We start from the raw sequence: 21,328 nt of genomic DNA on the forward strand, positions 1-21,328 counted from the left end.
ATATATCTAATTAGATAATGAAAAGATATTGGGATTTGATAGAAGGACATCACACATAAAATAAAAAGGTTTTACTATATTTTTTATAATTACATTTCTTATATCAGTATTATAAAATAAATAGCGGACTGTGTTTATAAAAATAAAATATTTTTAGTATTATAATATTTCATCCTGATCAGTATTTATTTCGTTTTAGTCACGAACAAATGAAGGCGGAAGAGTTTTATTTTCACTCTCATCTAATTATACTCTCATACATTACGCAAATTCAGTGCAAATTCAGTAACAGACGCTTTTATATATATGTATGTGTGGTTAGCAAATCATAATTGTGTTTATTAGCTTCTTTTAAGTGGTTTCGATTAAGAAGCATATTTTGATAATGAGATATTTAGCTATTTATAGAATACTAGCAGGGCTACCAGGAGTTGTTCGGTACCGTATAAACAATGAGAAAATTGAAATTGATTTTGAATATATTTGTTAATCTTAAGATAAAGGAATTTTTAATGTCTATGTATCATTTGCTATTTCGAACAAAAGAATATTTTACCTACCCTAGGATGGGTATTACATGTATAAAATAATTGTACCTTACGTAGGATAGGTAATTTACAGCATGTATATGAAATAATTTTACCTTTTGCGAGGACGGGTAATATACAATACATATTGTAAATAATTTTACCTACCCTCGGACGGTGCGAATTCAATAACAGACGCTTTTTCATATATATATATATATATATATATATATATATATATATATATATATATATATATATATATACAGTGATGATTATATTTATTTGCACGGTAAAATAAAAATTAAATTTTGTCTAATAAATTCTAAAAAGGGGATTAAATTAAAGAAAATAACAAAGTATATTATGTATTTTTAACTGGCCTTTCCGATGCAGCAATCGGATTTTAGAAAAAATAAATAACAAAGGAACAACAAACATAATTGCAAAAAACCCTTGTTCAAAATTATTGGCACGGCTTTGTTTTTCTTTTAGTATCAGTATAATATCAATCAATTTCCGGTTTACGTGCTTTCTGAACTTTTTTATAGCCATATTATGCCTGTTTAACGCTAATTCAGTGAATAATTTTTTTCAGATAATTTTTAGATAGCGATTTATTTAAACTATTATAAGTGACTAAATTATAATTTTCAATCGCCATGGTTAAAACTAAGGAACACAGCGAAGACGTCAGGAAGCTTGTTGTAGCATGCCATACCAATGGGGAGGGCTATGATAAGATTTCAAAGAAGCTAAACCTTCCCAAATCCACTGTTAGAGCCATAATAAACAAGTTCAAATCGCAAGGCCACGTTATGAGTTTAGAGGGTAGAGGGAGAAAAAGGATTCTTTCCCCAAGAGATGAACGGAAAATTATTCGACAAGTAAAACAAAACCAAAGGATCTCTGTTGGGGAGATTGTTGATGAACAGAGCACCTCTGGAGTGAATGTATCTCGACATACAGTTGGTAGAGTTTTGAAGAGAGCTGGTTTAAAAGCATGTCGTCCGAGAAAGACTCCCTTATTGAAGCCTATGCACCTGAAAGCAAGGCTAGCCTTTGCAAAACGCCATATTGATAAAGATGTTGCATTCTGGAAACGTGTTCTATGGACTGACGAAACGAAAATAGAGTTATTTGGCCATAATAAAGTGTCTTATATTTACAGAAAATCTGGCGAAGCTTTCCTGCCTAAGAACACCATACCCACAGTGAAGCACGGTGGAGGCAGTTTGATGTTTTGGGGATCCTTTGCTGCCTCTGGACCAGGGCGACTTGTTAAGGTCACAGGTAGCATAAAAAAGGAAGATTATGTTAAAATATTGGATGAAAACCTGAAAGACTCTGCTAAAGAGCTCTCACTTGGTCGTCGTTGGTGGTTCATGCAAGATAATGACCCAAAGCATTCGGCTAAACTGACTAAGAAATAGCTTGAGGACAATCATATTAATGTTTTGGAGTGGCCATCACAAAGCCCAGACCTTAATCCAATTGAAAATTTATGGAGAACATTAAAATTGAGGGTAATGCAAAGGAAGCCTAAGAATCTTATTCAATTGGAGGATTATTGTCAGGAAGAGTGGGCTAAAATTACTACTGAAGAGTGCAACAACTTGGTTGTAAACTATGAAAAGCGACTGAGGAAGTTAATCAAGGCCAAAGGCTATACAATTGATTATTAAATAAATCGTGCCAATAATTTTGAACAAGGGTTTTTTGCAATTATGTTTGTTGTTCCTTTGTTATTTATTTTTTCTAAAATCCGATTGCTGCATCGGAAAGGCCAGTTAAAAATACATAATATACTTTGTTATTTTCTTTAATTTAATCCCTTTTTTAGAATTTATTAGACAAAATTTAACTTTTATTTTACCGTGCCAATAAATATGATCATCACTGTATATATATATATATATATATATATATATATATATATATATATATATATATATATATATATATATATATATATATATAAGGAATGAAAAAATACCAGCGGTGGTTGACGTTATGTTTTAAGAAAAATAGAAAAACCGAATGAAATTATTAAAAAATCAACGTTTCGTCCTTATTTCAGAGGACATCTTCAGGATAATTGAAATAAAAATGTAAGAAAAGAAAAAGTCATAGATCGTGCGAAAAAGACAGTTTTTTAATCCTACCCATGTGGGGGAGGACAAATATGTGTGCGTATTCTATTTTTCTTAATATATATATATATATATATATATATATATATATAACTACTTCATTTACTTACATAAAATTAATATACGAAAGTATAAATTTATGCGAAAACTTTAAGTATTTTCTTCAAAAGTGCTCAATACATAGGTAGAGCTAGTTAGTAAGTTATAAAATATAATCGCCATATATATTTTACTACTTACTATATATATATATATATATATATATATATATATATATATATATATATATATATATGAATTTAAAATCCAATACGAAAATATATGGATGTTTATATCTTTTCTGTATTTATTTCCTGTGTGTTGACGTGTAGGAATACAAAAAGTCCCTTGAAAAAAACAAATATGTTTCCTTCAAAAGCACATATTTTTCGATCGATCCTTCGATCTTCCTCAGTGTGAATGATAGAAAACATGAGTGAGCGGGCATATATATATATATATATATATATATATATATACGATTGGCAAATCATAATCAAGCGTGTTCATAGGCTTGTTTTTAGCGGTTTTCTTTTAAAAAGCATGTTTTGATAATGAGATATTTAGCTATTTATAAGATATAATCAATCAGCTTTTAACTGTGACATAGCTAAAAATATGATTTAAAATAATTGGATATTATTCTTTGTTATGCACTCTATTTGGTGTTGTAATGAGAGAGAAATGTTAACAACGATGCCATTACAATTAGACATGTCTTGTGATCTCGATCCTTAATGGCGGCATAAGTATTTTTACCTACTAAAATATTAAGCTGATTATTTAAATTTACAATAATAATGTACCCATTTTACGAAAATTAAAACCAAACTTACATTACATATTAGGAATTAAAAAGTGATAACCACCTTATAATTTTGTTTTCATTGACCGAGTAAAGCAAAGCATTTGCTATAATGAATTGCATTTTTCTATAATTCTAATTAACTAGTAGTTCCGCCTGGCTTTGCTCGGGCCCTATGTACTGTTTATTATTTTATGTGCATATGTATATATTATTATATATATTTCTATACAGAAGGTTTCCTTAACTACCATAGAGAAAAGTAGGTAGAGACCGCAGACGTCAAATATTATTAAAAGTTTGACTCCAATTTTGACCCTTTAACATTTACTGTTTTGGGCTTAAACAAAATTATAGAGTAAGATCCATATCCAAGTAACCTATATCTTACATTTCAAGTGCTTAAACCCCAAAATTGGCAGAGGAGTTTAGTAGAGTTCTCAAAGATCAAATCGTTGAACTTTAACCTCTTGACAGCAAAATTTCTGGGCGAAACCTGATTAAAAAGATTTTCCTAAATCTCAATAGCCCTTATGCCAATTTTCGAGTCTGCACACAAAAAATTGACAGAGTTATTTGGTAGGGAAATGTACACAGATACACACGCAGACAATTTCACTTTTATAGCTATACTAGCATTTCAACCCGGCGTTGCCCGGGTGTTTGGAGGTGTGTGTTGAGCAAAAAAAAAAAGTGGTAAAAGTAAGGCAGGCTCGAACCCGTACTGTGAAAGAGGAAAAGAACGGGAGAACAACTTGACGTCTTTGCTGTTATGACAACTCCAAATTGGAAGTGAAGTAGGTTTAAATTAAGGCTAGACAATCGAAAGACGGGATGACTTTCGAAAATATCGGCGAAAAAAGCGAGCCCTCACTGTTGAAGAATGCCCAGTTGAGGGTGAAGAAATTAATGTTTTTAGCCAGTTTTTCGGTATTTGTCGTCTGAAGGGTTGAGCTTCAAAACGATTCTGATCTTGTGAAAATCCGTCGCCTCTGTCGAAAGTTTTACGCAGACACACAAACATATAGACATTTATATATTGATAGCTCAAATTTTCGACCCAAACCGATTAAAAAGCTTGCCTTTGAATACCGTTTATGTAAAATTTCAAATGTTTAGACCAGAAATTGTCTGAGTAATTTGGTAGAGACCCCAGAGGTCAATTTCTTTTTTAATTCGACCCCTATTATGAACGCTTAACATTTATTTTTTCGGCTCAAATCAAGTTATTAAGTTAGATCCAAGGACCCTATAGCTAAAATTTCAAGTGTTTATACACAAAATTGGCGGAGGAGATCGGTAGAGTTATCAAATGTCAAATTGTTGAGCTTTGCCCCCTTAACAGCCAAATTTCTGGCTTAAAACGGATAACAAAGATGAAATCTCAGTATCTTGTATATCAAATTTCGATTCTGTAGACTGAAAATTGACAGAGTTATTGCGTAGGGAAATGTACACAGACAGACAAACAGACACACACAGAGACACACAGACACATTCACTTTTATAAATATATAGGTAAATAAAGTGTACCGAGCATGGGCAAAAGCGCACATGCGTATGAGTCGGGCCTACTTGCGGTGAAAAGCGAACCGGAGACCTTTCGATTACTAATCAAGTCCACTAATGAACTACACCCAAAGTGATAATTTGGTTTCGCCCAACGGCTATGAAATGAACAAGCCGGTAAGTGATTGGCGGGTTTTGAAATACACTTCTTTAATAACGTGTCTCGCGTTATTGAATTTTCGTGTTGTGGCGTGTTGATTCGGCGAGATTGTTCGGTTCTGCTTGGGAACGTGTGTGGCGATTCAATAATATTTGTTCGTGGCGTGGCATGTCGATTCAGCATTGATATTCAGAATTCCGTGGACGATTTTGTTAAGGACAGTGGCGTCACATGTGAAAACAAATATATATATATATATATATATGTATATATATATACACTTTTTCTTACGCTCTCTCCCTCGTGTAGCGACATAAAATATTGTAATTGTAATTTAGTTATGAAAGCAATTGAATACAATAAAACCTAAATAAGCAGATAGATGATTAATTTATAAGGATGAAGCATTTTTTACATTCAAAGTCTTTTATAAACACCTTGATTTAATACAACTCGATTGATTACGAACTAAAGTAAAGGGAGTTAATTTTGCTTTTAAATTAAGAAAGCTAAGCGGTCGGTCTTGTGTAAGCCGGACGATTATGTGAGTGCATGTCTTACTCAATGCGCGTAAGTTCTCTTTTGCGCTAGTAGCGTTTGTGACGCTAGAACTGTATGTGGTATCAACAATGAGGGAGAATACCAACACTGAACTACATATAAAGGTTCAGCTTTAGATGACAAAGAGATATAAACAATAATCATGCTACATTTTTAACGACACCTTTCGACCTTTGTAAAACTCAGTGTAAAAAATCATTTCGATTTCTTTAAAAATAAATGCATACAAAACAGTATATAATTATAGGCAACATTTAAATAACACTGAACACAGTGCCATGCTTATAAACTATTTAGTTTTTTTTTATACTTTAACTATATATTATTAAAGAAGGGAAATTAAAAATACAACTTTAAAATATTTTTCTTCTTTTTTCCCTCCTCTTAGCTCTAATTTTATGTTTAACAACGTTACTTAGACAAAATGGGGGTAAATGAGGGTTGGGGTAGGAAAAAGAATATCGATACGTCTTTGGATCGACTCTTCAAAATGAACGTCGCAACATCGTTAAAAAATGTGGTCAAAATACCATAAATTACTTGCGAGGATATGCAAACAAAAAGTCTCAATGAAAGGAGAAAATGAAACAATCTCATCGAACACCCATGTTCCAAATTATGGGTATGTTCTTTCTGTTTACACAGAGACGGTTGGCGCAATTAATACGTACCATCTCAAGAATTGCGAGCATGCTCTGTGTAAGAAAGTTTCATCCGTCTATCCGCCGGTGAAGACCTTGCACTCTAATAAATGTTTACCAATGGCTGACTTATGAGCCTGTACACGCCCGGATGTTAACCATTTTTGTGCCTTCGTATCGAAGGGGAGTATGTTGGGAAATGTTAATCTCCAAATGCTGAATGGTATGGCCACGTAGTCAGCCTCGCACTGACCGTCAAAAGGATAAACCACCATTTTGTATTGAGTGGTAGGGATACTATCCTTTCGAAAGGAGAAGAAAGCATGTTCCATCGAAAACACCGTTCGAACCTTAGTTTCAAAATAACGACGTGAAATGGCTGTAGAAGTTTTATGTGAAAACTCTTGGCTTTTGACACCAATCCACGGGATTTTAGCATATATGTGATATTTCTAAGAGTCCAACAAAGTTCCACTTTTAAACGGCAGGAGTTTATCCCTTACACATTTTTTCTAATTGTGTGTAAAAGATAACAATTGCCCAAAAGTATCTAAGTTATGCTTTGGAATTCCGCATGTAGTTTAGTACTAGAGCAGATCAACAGTGTCCGATGCACTAAGGTTTTAATCAGATTTATTTTTCTGATTTTAAGAGAGAAGGGAACCCGGCTAATGTACTGGCCTGTACAGGTATGTTTCCTATATATGCTGGTAATAAAACTCATAACTGATCTTTCGACAAGAACATCTAAGAATGGTAATGAGCCGTTAACCGCACCCTCCATAGTAATCGTAAATGCAGGGTGAAGTAAGTTTAATTGTACTAACAACCCCTCAGTTTCTGTATATTTTGACTGTAACATGTATCGTTAAGTTGATGTGTTAGCAATGGGAAGTCTTCCGGGTCCATTATTGGCCAGTGTTTTTCTTGAGTTTAAGGAGCAATTGCTTTTTGATTAGTTTCCACAAGTGATCTGCTACTTCCGTTAAGGGGATGACATGTTTGTCATGTATTCTTCTTCTTAGATGCGTAGACAAACAAAAATGATCAACATCCGGGCATGACCAACATCCGGGCATGTAAGACATTTATTGCAGTGTGAGATTTGCACTTGAAGATAAACAGATGAAACTTTCTCTATCTTACATAGAGAACTCTAAAAAATTCACTGAAAAATTCCCCAGGCGGCACGTATTAATTTGCACTAATCGTCTCTATGTAAATAGAAAGAACATACCCATAATTTGGCATATGGCTGTTCCATGAGATTGTTTCCCTTTCTCCTTTCCCCAATACTATTTCTTCTACCCTTGCTAGTAATTTGTGGTATTTTACCACCTTTTTAAACAAAGTTGCTCTCCCCGTTGGCGACGTTCATTTTGAAAAGTGTCGACCGAAAGACGTCTCGATATTCTTTTTTCTGTTCCACCCACTACTAACCTCCTTTTGCCAAATTTATGTTTTTAAGTATTGATACAAAGCTTAGGAGAAAAAAAAAGAAAAATATTTTAAAAGTGTATTTTAGCTTCCTTTCGTTGTCAAATGCTTTTCTTTTAATAATATATGGTTAAATTTTATGAAAAAATTCAACAATAATACAATTATTAATAAAATCAACACTAATCTTTAAACGAATTAACTCACCTAATTAAATTATTATTTCGATGCAAGTTACTAAAATGGGCATTGTTTTATGTAAGGTTGTATACGTTTATATAGTGCTAACAGGAAAAGACGCAGGGCCCAACACGTTGTAAACTCCGTCGCAATGGAGGCAAAGGCATGGAATAGAAAAGAAACTCAGCTCGCTGTTTTGGGTTTGAAGAAAAGTCATTTATTCCTCATTCTCATTCCACGGGTGACTTCACCCACGTCACTAACGTTATTGTGTTCCTCTATCGTGATCGTGATCTTGATCGTCATCGTCGGTCTGTGCACGCGTTGTGTTTATAGCCTTTTTTTCTTACCATGACGTCATTTTGGCACGGTTAGGAATTTGGATATATTAACCATAGGAACGTCCGCGCTCTGTTACATTAAAAAGAATATGAATATTTCAATTTCTTAAATCAACCCTCGCCAAACTTGCTATATTATCTTCACATTTAATCATTTTTTACAAATAATGTGTAATTACATTTAATTTATACTTACTTCTGGGGATAAATAGCGGTCAAGTAACAAAAAAAATACTTCTAAATATACTGCCGATTATTATGAGCTGAAAAATGGGACCTCTACTGCGAGATAGTTTAATATTCTCACGCCCTTTTTATGATGTATCCAAAAAATGTCGTTGAGGAAAATCAGGAAAAGATTTAAATAAATTGGAAATATATTTTAAACGTAGTCAGAAGAGAATTATCTACATTTGCAATAAGGAAAACATTGCCGCCGAAGAAACAGAAAAACTAGCGATATTTTATAAGACGTTGTTCTAAGAGTCATATATTTTCTTTTCTATTGTATGTAATTACTTTTCTTGTAGATGTCATAGGTTAATTTCTCCTGAAGCAGACGGTCCTAAACCAATTTGAATTATATTACTCAGGAGAGAAAAATGACTGTGTAATAATCCAATTTATTTAACCATTTTGTGACTTCAACTTAATTGACATCATTCACATAATCAAATAATAAATATACGATAAACAGTTTTATATACGCTTTTCGAATCATATTCTTACAATCTACAAGATAGTGTTGGCGTTAAACTTTCTTTTTAACGCACATACACATACATAATAAATACAGACAATGGCACATAAAGGGACGGTTAGAATCTTCAAAAGATCTATCGGTTGGAGTAACTAAACGAATGGGAGAATGTTTGGCATCCCGTAGAACGTCCCATTTCCAGGAAAGACAAAGTGATAAGAAAATTAAAACAGAGAGAAAATAAACGTAAACTCACAATAAGGAAATAACTTGGTTCATAGGTCGATGAACAGACAATTATCCAGAAATCATTTTAACTATAAAGTCTAAGAGGGAGAGTCTATCTGCGATGCTCCAGCCTATATGCAGCAACTACAGACAATACAATAGCAAAGGTAACGGGGTGCAGTTATGGGTTACTCTCACGTGTAAGTTGTCTTTAATATATTCGTTGGTTCATCTTTTATATACGTCATAAATACTGAGCATATACATAGGGAAAGTATCCCGTTTAAACTTTGAAACATTATGGATTTATATATTTTTCTTATTATATACCGTAAAATGAATATTATGCTTTACATTGAAAAGTGCATTATTTTAAAGACAGAGAATCATCTTACCTTGTTTAATCTGCAACGTATTATTTCATTCTGTGAAAGAAAAAGAAAACCAAGTTCAATTCTGTGTCAGTAGATGTTACTGTATAATAGCAAATAAGAGAAAAATTATTAAGATTTAAATCTAGAGAAACGATATAACAAATATACGTTTGACAAGTATAAAGACAACGATTATAGTTCAGTTTATACCATAAATCTTTAAGGTCCCATCATATTTAAATATTTTTTGTTACAGTTTATACACTTTCATTTATTCATAAATAATCATTTATTTTTGTTATTATAGCTAAGAAAATACCAGGATAAAAACTCGTTTGTTACCAAAAGAATTAGGGCAACAATATGCAGCATGATTAGACGCAGGCTATTCGGACTTCATACGAAATGAAGTCAGCGGTATTGAAAATATTGACTTTAAAAAGGCGATAACGCTGGACACAAAGTGATCGTTCAAGATCGCGTTAGAGGTGTGGATGGCATTCAAGAGAACTTTCGAAAAGACGATGGCGTGAAGGCGGTCACAGCAGTAACAGGAGAATGAGTAAATAAACGTAATTTTTACAAAACGTTGTAGTACTTTCCTATTTCAAATATTTGTGTCCTTTGCGACTGAACCCACAGCGTGTTGGTTCCCGAGTAACGATACAGAATCACGTCACTCAGAGTTACTGCTCATTACAATTTTGCCGAATAATTAATTATTTACACGAATATTTGTAGCGTTAGAATATTAGAAGTGTGATTTAGTTAACATATGTTCGAATGTTGTCGTGACTGAAAAAAAAGCGAATACCAATATAAATATGAAATCTAATTTAAACATCTACAGATACTAAATTCATATAAGGAGATATACGTAGACATGGTAGATGTTAATAGACACACAAACAAAATGCAAACGAATTAAAAACATTTTTTTTTTCAAAATAAACGTTGTTTAATATTTTATAACATATAAAAAGAATCTAGCCAGTTAAAGGAACAGAGAATTACAATAATAGCGATACCAACCATTCGAATATAATATTGTTATAATAAGACCAGTACGTGCTGCGAATATATTACAATTTTCCATTTAAATAACAACACAGTAGAGAGAAACTATCGATGTTACTTCTGCGAGAGGATTATAATGGACCATCCCTAAATAGATTTTCAAGTCCTTGTTTACTTGCTATTCCACAACGAAAAGTACGTTTTAAAGTACGTTTTAAATACGGAAACACCTAAGCAACTAAAACGCTGCACTTTGAACTAAACCACCTATTTAAATGGCCTTAGTATATAATTAAATTTTACTGACTGCAGACAGGAACCATTAATGTAGTATTAGCATAGTCATTAAACGTTGCTTATAACCAAAATGACAACTTTCTTTTAAGATTCATAAACGTTATCTGTTTTGTACATTATCAATTTGTTGCCTCACAAGTAAATTTCGAAGTAAATTTTTCTCAAGATAATAAAACACTTGTGTATGCAAAGTTTCTGTATCCGGTTAGAAGATTGTGTCGACCTTTCGTGTGTCACCTTTCAATGAAGAAATTATTCTACTTTTACGAATGGAACATTTCAGTTTAATTTTGTTTTTATTATCCACAAGAAGTTATGCATTAGTAATAGAATATTCGTCATCTGTTAGACGTAGACTAACTTCCTATAACTTATTTTGAAACTTGTAGAAAAAGTCATGTTCAGTTTTATGATGAACTAACATTTTTGTAACAGTGAATGGCTAAAGTCATTTAGAATCCAAACTAGTTGTATATTTATGTCTGCTATAGTATATTATGCCCTAATGATTTTTTCATGTAAGTGCACACACCATCTTCCAAAGGCCTCGAAGGAAAGGATATGTCTGGCGCGATAAGATAGGATTTGCAAAACCGTGTGAAACCGGAAGTGAGAAGTATGAATCATATAACGTCATAGGGCAGAGATTTAGGATGAGAAGTTCAATATGAAGTAAGTCGTGTAAAGTTAACAAATGGACACTTGAAAAATGGAATGATTAAAAATTTCTATTTCGATGCGTCGGAATTATTTAATATTCGATAAACAACTAAACTTTTGATGTTACAATAATTATTTGAAGAAGTTTAATTCATTTCGAATTTGCTGATTTGAAGTTGCTGAATAAAATTTTATGTATCTCGATAATTCAGCTGGATACTTTTTAGGTGCAAGAAAACCAAGTTTTGGATGTTTAATCACAGAACAACATCTTAAGGAATAAGAAAAAATTGCGAACTGTGTTTCTGTAAATAGAAGAAACGTGTCTACAAGGATTACAGTTCTAGTCATTCCAGAAAAAAAGGATTTCACTATTGATATTTATCGCGCTATCATCATAGTCTTTAGTGTGCTGAAACTCATCTGAAACCTTGTAGTTGATTCGTTTTTTTTATGGATGACAAAGCAGTCTAGTTACACATAGTCGACACGCATTAATACTTTTGTTTCGGCCGGCACTTTTTTCACATCAGTCTACCGCAAGCAATGACGAGCGTTTATGGCAGCAATACGGCAAGATTATTTCTACCATTAAATCCCGGTTCCAACTAATCACATCATCCACACAATCATGACCACAGTGACAAGGATATGAATATTAGATTTGATGAATACATAGGAAATTAAATGATCTAAATTTAAAGCAACGTAAATAAAATTACAAATTATGATGGGAAAGATTTTCTTTCTTAATTGAAAATTACTGTAATTCAATTTTTACGCTGAATGCTACTAACAATAATATTGTATCCAAATAATACGAATGACATGAATATAATCAATGTACTACATATTCTCATTTAGACGTCATGGAAAGTGATTAACGACACGGATTAACAACCTAGGTGTTTCAAGTTCGAATCCAATTCGTTTCTCAAAAATCATTTTTATTAGAATGTTGGCAACCTTCTCGTGTTTACTTCCGTTAGTACCCGATGTTTATCTGGAAAGAATTCTAATTAAAAAAGATAGACTCTCTGAATTCATAAGATGTCATGATCAAATGACATAAAGATAGACCAAAGTCCCATATTACTTCTTCATATTGTATGACGTATTACTGAAAAAAATCTCAACCGAAAGCAAAGTCACCACCAAAAGCGCATTTAATCAGTTTATCTGAATTTGATCTTGATTTCTTACCTAGATAACCGAAGCGACCGTTCAATCATAATCGAAATCTTGACAAAATGTTGTTGCGATTAGTTACTCTGTACACAAACAAATATTCATATTATTACGGACAAGCTGATATAACTTTACCTAAACTGAGTGACGTGCCTAGAAACTAAGACTATGATTACATCAAACAGGTTATTGGGTTAGGTTTGTGGCCCTGGAATCATGAAGTGTCATTCTGTAACATCGTTTTGTAACTATACGATTGATTAAAGCTACAAGATACATCGACACACGAATCTAAAACAGAACATAACTTTCGCTGCGACGCATGTAAAAAATTAGATTTGTGAACTCTGTGTGCATATCAATGTTGTGAATGTCTGATTTAGCTTTTGGTCTGCCTATCATTTCCACTTTTGTTCAAAATCTAGTAAGTTGATCCACCTGAAATTTTGCATGTACCCTTGTTGTGACAAGTGCAGCGAACTAAATATTATAGTATCTGCTTGATTCACAATAAATGATTAATAGGAACTAGTGTGTTTAATGCAAAAATGAACACAACATTTACTACATTTAAGGGGCAATTTAGCAAATAAAACTTATTCGAAGTAGATGGGCTATAACTGTTGTCTGTTTTCAACGAACTTAAATTTTTGTTTACCTTTCGTAAATGGTCAGACGAACAAATAACTGATTAGTTCAAATCTGGATACTAGCAATGAAGGTTTCCGAATATAATTACAGTTTATATCGCAATTATGGATTATTATTTTTACTTTGGAAATGTTAAATCTTTTGTAAAGAGGCGGAAATAGCGACAAGAATGAAAGCCAGCGATGAGACTGAGATTTGATACGCAGATAAACGTTAAAATAGTTCACCGTCTACGGATACGATCTGAAATGCATCATTCAACCGGAAACGGATTTACTTAGTTCGTCCATGTATCGCTTGTCGCACGCGATGTTTTGTTTGCGTGAAAAACAACATGAAACGGTCTAGTGACTCGATTCTCCAGGCGGCCAGCAATGGCTGCACGACTGCAGAAAGACAGAAAAATGAAAGCCATTAAGTCTCTCAGAAACGATGTCGACTTTTAGTCACGAACATTTGCGACACAAATAGAACTGTTCGCATCGCCGTTTTGAAAATGATCCAAAACCGTTTTAAGTAAAATGATTTTTCCAAACAAAGAAACTTTTTTTCTTTTTGGGAGAATGTATCTGATATACAACGAAAAGACCGCTTTTTATTTCACCCAAATATATTATATGAGAAAAGCCACATCAAACTACCGTTTTCTCAATAATTAGTAGAATCAAATTCGTTTGATTTCAAAATAAAAGATAGATATAAAAGTAAATAAGTATTACTAATGAATTTTAATATTTCACTGTAATATGAAATTATGTACATACCACGGTGAATGTTATCTGGTATTTTGCACATATAATAGGTTGGTGCAAAAATAATATCGTGTTTATATATATTGTTTAACGTCAAAACTGACATTATTTTTGCACCAAACTAATATATATGTGTGCGCGCGCGTGTATGTGTGTGTGTGTTATGAGTATGGCAGGTATATCAGCCAGTTGAAGCTTGAGAAAATTTAAACCTATAAGGAAGTGAGTATCAAGAGGATAATTTTCAAAGACAGCACAAGTTGTCTGTAATATGTAATGAGACATATCTTAAATAATAAATGCGACCTCTTTATCTCTCTCTCCCTCTCTCTCTCTCTCTCTCTCTCTCTCTCTATATATATATATATATATATATATATATATATATATATACCATGTTAGAAATAGTGATAACTAATGAAAATAACGAGGTCATTAAGAGTGCTCAATAAAAGAAGAGCAAGATACTTTTAATTAATATAAACAAATTTTACATTCGTCGCGAAACTGGACATGCAAATATTTCGAACAAACAGTCGGGTAAGACCAGAAACCCTCTTCATGAGACCTAATAGATTGCTGCTTTCCATAAAAGAAACCAGTTCTAAAAAAACGGAATAAATAAAAACCTATAAGATTTGTAGGATTTGAATACAGCCGTAATGATATTATTGCATTAATTTGGAATTATTTTGAAGATGAGTAATTTTATAATTTATTTTATTTAATTATTTGAAGGCAGTAATTTCTGTAGATATGGTTGGAGAATTCGGCATTCGTATCCCGTCGCGGTAAACCTGATAACGGCCAGAGCAATAATTGGCCGAGACGTCGTAAAAAACAACAACTAGAAGATGAGAATAATAGTCCGATAATTAAATAAAATAAATTAGCCGCAATGATGTTCATATGATCGACTCTCCCATCGATTTCGATGTATGCCCTTCTGCCACAACAACTAAGTCGGTTTATAGTGGTGAAGGCTTTGTGTAGAACGATCCGCATTTTGGTATAACTGCTAATCTTTGTCGGTACAGATGACTGCCCTAGGACAAAGTATACAGCAGACCGCAGTTTTTTACACCAGGGGTTCCTTCTCCTATATGCATGTATTAACGAAAACTGGGGGTGCATTTCTCCCAGTGAATTAATGCGCCCCCAGATACCAACCTGAACATTTCTACGACTCGGCGCGGTTCATACAGCGTCTAGCTTTCCCAAATGGTAATCAATCTGGTACTGGCCAAACTCAACTTGGGTGATCTGGTTAGAACCGGTGTGTCAACGTGATTGCGCCGTGTATGTAGATGTTCATAGGTACATGCCTATATATGTATCTGTATTAATGTTTTCAAATATATTTTATATGTACTAGCATGGTACTCGGCATTGCCCGGTTTGAAATGAAGTTCCGTTTGAACACACCTAAGGATATTAACCATTTTCATAATTCGCAACATCGATACCCCACAACAATTTCATAAATTAAAGAACGGATAAAATCAGTGAAATCGCCTCAAAAAAGAAGAACGTGATACCCATTCCACCAGATATATATGCAGAAGGGATACAAAGAGAAGTAACTATTCTCCAGATATTGAGCACTTTTTGTAGCCCGTCCATGGAAAAGACCCCTTCCCAAAAATAAATAAATAAAAATAAATCAAAACAACTTTTGTTTCAATAAAAATAGCAGCGAGTGCTCGAACGACCGCAAAAAAAAAACAAATTAAAAAATAGCCAAGTATGAAGGCTCGAACCTGAAACGCGAATGAAAAAAAAAGGTAATGTGGAATCTATTTTGCGACCGGGTCTTCGTCCTGTTATAATCTTATGCCTTAACTATATTAATTACACTTATATTCTTATTATAATATTATATATTATAATAGGAGAATTTAATAAATGCACATACGCACACGCACACACACACACACACACACACACACACACACACACACACACACACACACACATATATATATATATATATATATATATATATATATATATATATATATATATATAAAACAATCTATAAGTTTTGTAGGATTTAAATACAGCCGCAATGATATTAAATTGATATTTAGCTCTTATGCATAGATCATCGTATAACGATTAGATCACTGCCTGACTGACGTAAAGAACATTAAAAAATTTTAATTTTTAAATTCAACCTTATTTCGCGCGGTTAATGGTAGCCGTATGGATACGGTCTTTGCTAATCGAGCTAGAGATGGCTCGTGTTGCCGAGTTCGAATCTGTCGACGTGTTAATCGTGACACCCTGCACTGGAGATTCCTGAAAGGATGAAACATTAGTGTTTGTAGGTATTTAATTATTATAGAAAAAAAAAAATTATATATATAGCAGTTGGCCCTAGCAAAATTAAACACACACGTTTGCACTACATACAATGAAGCTGAGAGAAATATAAGCGAGGAAATTAAAGAGTAGAAAGAATAATATAAGTGTCTTTTATGAATCAACACTTTTAAGCTTCAATTTTAATGCCAGCTGTGTTGGCGCTCAGATACTATATTATATTACACACACATACATACGCACAGACACGCACACACACACATATATATGCAACATATATATATGTATATATATATTTAATGTATATATATTGTTAGTATATGCGTGTGTGTGTGTGTGTGTGTGCGCGCGTATGTGTATGTATACATAATAAAAATTTGTATATATATTATATATATGCATACATTAAAACCCCAAAATTAATTCTCCTTATTTTATTATGTTTAAAAGGAGAACTATTACAATATGGTTTCGTTTGCAACTAACACATCAACAAAATTATTTCTGTGTCACATATTTAGTAGCTTACTCATTAAATAAAGTCCTTGCAAACATAGGAAACCATTATTATAAACATCTTACATGGTTCAAATACTCTACATACACCGCCAGCATTCTTCCTGCATAGGCAGACGTGTCCAAAGGACGATGGATTCTGATGGCGGCGCATCCTATACTTTTAATAGTCGTGTCAGTATATAGCTTCAATACTATCACGTTGGCATAACTCATATATATATATATATATATATATATATATATATATATATATATATATGTATACAAACTAGACTGCCCGTGACCCCTTGGGTCAGTATGTTATATTAGCTATGGAATGATTGTATGAGCTACACTTGTGAGTAAAGAAAATATTTTTTTGTGACATAACAGTAGCATTTCTATGAAAGTATATTAAAATGAAAAAAGAATATAGATAGATTTCTATGAGTCGTTCTGTTTATAATTGTTTATTTATAATAAAAAAAACTTACAGCCATTGAATTATAAGTGGTTTGCCATACTTATAGGTAAATGAACAGATACAATAATACTTAAAGTTTAATTCAAATTTAGATATATCGTTTAATTTAAACGCGAATAAAAACATGTGGGGTGCTGAAAACGTACACAGTAAAACAATACGTTTTATTGTAGCGTTGATTACTTATTTGTAATGCAAATAAACATACATATTCTCGGGGTTATTTGTTTATGTTGGTAGTGTGGAAGGAAATCTATGATGTTGTTCAAGAAAAGTATATTAAAAAATGGAGAATTTTTTTTTTTAAATTGAAGACTGTTGTTAAGTCGCCGTTGTAAAATGCTCTTATGGTTATCAACGGGTTAAAGTAGATTTATTTGTAAGAAAATTGCTTTAAAATAAGTTAAACGTAATAAGGAAATGAATGATGTAAAGAAATGCAGAAAGTATTAACAATTGTTTATTTGGATAATTTAAACGCAAAAAAATAAAACAATTGGGATGGTGTAAATGTACACAGTAAAACAATACGTTTTATTGTCGTGTTGATTATTTGTTTACGTGCACATGCGCAACCGAAAGTCGTAAACCGGACGTTACAAGGTAATTTGAGTTTTAAAAGTATATATATATATATATATATATATATATATATATATATATATATATATACAGTAGAGAAACTACTGTTGCTTCTACAGAATCATTTTATATATAACTTCTTGAATTAAAGTTTAATATGCCAAGTTCAATTATAATTATTTAATTGCTCTCTAAAGAGAAACATTCATTAATATTCTATGTTTGTATATATTCTGTTATATCAGTAAGTCTACTTCTGATTTTATAATCCGAGCCTCTCTGCTTGTGTGGTAATAAAAAAACGACATTATTTTTGCACCAACCTAATACTTTCTCATTTGACGCAGTTGTTAATTTAGTTACAGGGTTGCAGCTGTTTACCCTGAACTCTGAGAACAGCAAGTCCAAGCTGTCGCATTTTAGCGTATTTTAAGCGAAACACATAAAGTAAAACCATACAAGCAGCATTGCTTCTTGTACTCTATTGATTTACGGTTCTGTAGCTTGTGTTATGTAGTCATAACACAATTACGTTGACATCGCTCTTACCAGAGTGAGCAATATTTGAATCTTATGGTTGTGTCGCTGTTGCAAAGCACCGAACCTTATTACTTGTTGTCAGTGTGACTAATATTATAGCAGCGTTATGATAAGGATGAGAAAGAGCAGTTAGAAGGGCGAAAAAGTCCTGGCCTACAAAATTTTTAATGAAGGTCGATGCTTCTGTTTAGTCGCAAGAGACATTGGATACTTCTCTGCAAGGGTAACTAAGTGCATAATTGTGAAGCAAGGGATGCGCAATTCTCAATCACCCCTCTGCTGAATGAGTACTGATTGTGTTCGGTGCCAAAGAGAAGTGCTGTACGATTGGAAACAGAGCCGAGATAAGTAGAGAGCACATACAATACCTGGAGTTCCCAAATAGCCACCCGTTTTAGCACTGATCGGGCCTCAACGTTGCTTAACTTCAGTGATTTACCGGGAACCGGTGTGTCCACGTGATTATGCTGTTCATGAATAAAGATGTGTAAGTATTAATATACTAACGCTTCATGCATTATCACCAAAGCTCTTTAGTTATCTAGCGCTGACAATGCTATATTATAATCGCCCTTATCACAATAAGAAATAGTGGGCTTTAGGTGAAGTGTCGCTGCTGCTAAACACCGAGCCTTATTATTCGTTGGTAACGCAACTACTAATAGAGAATACTGAAGTTAGGTAAGTATTAATATAAAAGGGTAAACGATTACGCGTAGCCATACATTAGTTATAAGCAGTTTTCTCTTAATGAAATATTCTTGGCTTTTAAATTAATTTTCCAAGAATCACGTGAACAAAGTTCTGAAAGGTGATTCCATTAGTAGTAGAATTGCATAGTATTTCAAAAAAGAGAGATAAAGTAACAAAGAAAGATATTGAACAATGAGACAGAGAAAGAGAAAAGAGACAAGGGATGAGTGGGGAGGATAAGTGGGGAGTGAGTGGAAATTCGAGTCCGGCAAAGAGATTATCGGTGTTAAGTTTCACTGCAAAGCCTATGATGAAATGGCTAAGTCATTCGCAATCAGCTTGATTTATATGTAATTCGATCACCTGTGTGGTCCGGTCTCTCTCGTTTGCTCCCGCCATTGATTGTACGTGTCAATTCAGGCCAACTGGATGTGTATGTGTGCGTTAATGTAGTCGATTCTTCTCTTAATGACAAAGATGGATTGGCCTTGATTCGAACAACGAAACGATCGCCAGCGATTAAAGGAGAAAAAGAATATTTTCCAACCTTTACGCCAGTGATGCCAGCAAATCCACGATTTTGGTAAACAACGAACACATTTTGTGTGAATAACATTCAATATTCATTCCATTATTGTTGTATGCCGAAATATCCTTGCTTTAAAGCTAGAAAAGATTATGTTTTCATAGAAAATCTGTGTAGCCTCAAAATGATTAACACATAAGAGAGCAACCATTTTTGTTCTTTAAAAGCAAGTAGTCATAAACGAGCGAAAATGTTCTTATTTCAAAACGACCATTTGTTGCTTGGAGTGAAAAAAGATTTTTCTGCATATGAAATCGGTTGTTGTTTTATCCCGCACACTAAGTATAGTTCTTTTAGTAGCATGAGGACATTTTAAAACTGCCCTTATATCAAGCTACGAATGCGAGCGCGCTGAACGACAAATGTAAAAAGTCTTATATATGAGTTTGTGTTCCAACATTTCATTAGTTTCCGTTAGCGAATATATTTAGATATTTCGTTTCTGATTTTTCTGTTATAGAAAAACGGCTCCGTTCAGACTTGTCAGACTATAAATATCCAGCAGAGAGTGTCTGCCCCTGAAATTATTGTAGCAAGAGTTGCACAATCTCTAGCCACCTATGTCCTGACTCGGATCTGTTTTAATTACACTTGCAAGTCTATATATAAGCTCAGCACGACTGGGAACAATGCCGAGATAAGCGGAGAGCATATACAGTGCCTAGTATTCCTAAATGGTCACCTATCTGATACTAGCCAGGCTCATCGTTGCTTAACTTCGATGATCTTGCGAGAACCGCTGTGTCCATATGATTGTGGCGTATATCATATTTTTGGCACAAATTTTCTATGAATCCTATCTTTTTCTCTGTAATTTCATCAAATTGCAAGACCAATATTAATGCTAAATGTAATATAATTACATGATGGCATAATATTTTAAACATGAAATGACGGAAATGAAAAAGAGTATGCTTTAGTAGTTTTAGCACTCGTTATATTATAAACTTATCGATACAAAGTAATATAATTACGGCAATAATTTTTTCATATATAAATCATTATCAGCATAGTTGACGAACTACAAAAAAATCACCATCGCTGACGTAATATACAAGGGCGTACAATAAGTAATGCCCCTGCCCCACTTCCTATAGCAGTAGAGCAACAAAACTTGGCACAGTTATAAGTCTTTTTCTACATAGAAACCACCAAGAGTTTTGCATTTCTCCCATCGTTTGATGCAGATCTGGAGACCGTTTTTGTAGAACACCCCGTTGGTCCTCCAACCACGACGTGACTTCAGAAATAAAGGCTGCATCATCTGGGAAACGCTTTCCTTTCAAAAACAACTTCATAGCTGGAAAGAGGTGAAAGTCAGAGGGTGCAATGTCAGGAGAGTAGGGAGGATGGGAAATTTTATAACCACACGCCCGTGCTTCTGATCTGGCAACATGCGA

The 21,328-nt window shown here is 33.4% G+C and overlaps 1 protein-coding gene across 1 annotated transcript in view; it reads right to left on the reverse strand.

Annotated features, from left to right (window-relative positions):
• The window catches only part of LOC145286106 (uncharacterized), a 680,754-nt gene that overhangs the window by 364,934 nt on the left and 294,492 nt on the right, over positions 1 to 21,328 (reverse strand). Inside the window, exon 2 of the mRNA XM_080134797.1 lies at positions 9,677 to 9,706. The gene's annotated coding sequence lies outside the window, so the exon portion shown is untranslated. The remainder of the gene's footprint in view (positions 1 to 9,676; positions 9,707 to 21,328) is intronic.

Source organism: Euprymna scolopes, chromosome 10 (assembly GCF_053919585.1).
Source record: "Euprymna scolopes isolate OS-2025 chromosome 10, ASM5391958v1, whole genome shotgun sequence".
In the NCBI taxonomy this organism is placed as follows: Eukaryota; Metazoa; Mollusca; class Cephalopoda; order Sepiida; family Sepiolidae; genus Euprymna; species Euprymna scolopes.